The sequence below is a fragment of the Akebia trifoliata genome, chromosome 5, assembly GCF_017979445.1.
Source record: "Akebia trifoliata isolate Shusen 1 chromosome 5, ASM1797944v1, whole genome shotgun sequence".
NCBI lineage: Eukaryota > Viridiplantae > Streptophyta > Magnoliopsida > Ranunculales > Lardizabalaceae > Akebia > Akebia trifoliata.
Window position 1 is genome coordinate 22,643,730 of NC_141379.1, and position 1,491 is coordinate 22,645,220.

General features: G+C 38.8%; 1 pseudogene; it reads right to left on the minus strand.

The window, feature by feature from the left end:
* Nucleotides 1-405: 405 nt before the first annotated feature.
* Nucleotides 406-1,231, minus strand: LOC147401662 (subtilisin-like protease SBT3 pseudogene; annotated as a pseudogene).
* Nucleotides 1,232-1,491: the final 260 nt, after the last annotated feature.

Below are 1,491 nucleotides of genomic sequence, written 5' to 3' on the forward strand. Positions count from 1 at the left end.
CAGTTGAAGCAGCATACATTTACACACTAGAAGATGAGGATCTTACACATTTCACTTGAAGGGGCTCTATAAAAATAGCCTCAAGCATTTCTTTTTCTCTCTTTGGGGTAACCGCCATCCCAACGTCTGTGGATTCCCTCGCTTGGATACAGAAAATCGAGCTCAACAACCTGCACAAGTCAAAGATAGGTTAAAAAGAATAATTTATTAAGACATAGGTGAATAAATAAAAAAGGATCAATAAAATGATTTGTGCATGTTTATAAGAATTTGGTTGATCAATAAATATGGCATATCTCTGGGACTGAGTCACCCACCCAACGATGATCTCTCCCGTTTGGTTGAACTTATCAAACGCATCTTGGAATGTGAAAAACCTGTTGTCTATATTACCTGTTTTAGATGTCAAGCAATTCTGAGGCAGATCACCCATATCTGAATTGGAATCAGTGACGTAAACAAAACTATTACCGTCACTGTGGCAATTGATTGGGCCAATAATAGTTCTGCCATTTGTACTGTTTGGTTCATTTTGGAAACAATTCAGTGCTGTAAAAGAATCCGCATCCGTTGTGAAATTGAAAAACGAATTTGTGAGGTTGAGAGAGAGAAGGCTTTGGATTGGGCAATGAGTATCTTTTGTATCGATCATAGAGATCATGTTATAACGATAATCGATTTTTCGAATATAGAAATCGCCCAAAAAAGGTAGGTGAAGGAGGGTCTCCTCTCCTAAGCATGATAATTCGAAACCTTTAAGATCAATAAAAATGATCTGTGCAGCCCCAATTGATGTACCCTTAGCGTATCCAAAGTAGTTAGCATTGTGCACTCTATTTCCTGCTACCGTGGATGAAGTGTGGGTGCCATGTCCATAATAATCCCTTGGAGAATCATAATCACCCGTGATCGTTAAGTTTATGCCTATTTTCTTCACTCCTTTACTAAAATAATGAGCTCCAATAAGTTTTCGATTACAATTTGAGGAATTGAACTTGACCCCTGCCTCACAGGCACCGCGCCACCGTTTGGGCACTGGTGGCATACCGTGATCATTGTAACTCTCACTTTCAGGCCAGACTCCAGAATCAAGAATACCTATGATCATGTCATCTCCAAATCCTCCGGCCGGCCACAATCCAAAATGTTTGTTTAAGCCTAGAAACTGTGTGGTGCGGGTGGTGTGGAGCTTTCCAAATGTTTTTGGGTATGTGGCAATGTGACCTGGCATTATTTCTTATCCCAAGCTTCATGAGAAAAAGATATGGCATATCAATATATAACTCATTGTAATTCAGTTTCAACTTAGGAAAATCTAAAACAGAATTGAGATTTATGGAAATTACCTCATGCCTATCAAAATACATGACAGTGGCTCCTAGGCCATCTAATCCATGAAAATCCAATAGATTCAGTGGAATTTAAGAAATTCTAGAGTCGATTCTCATTCAATAATTAAAAAACTCTCCCCCTCCATTACTTCAATAACAA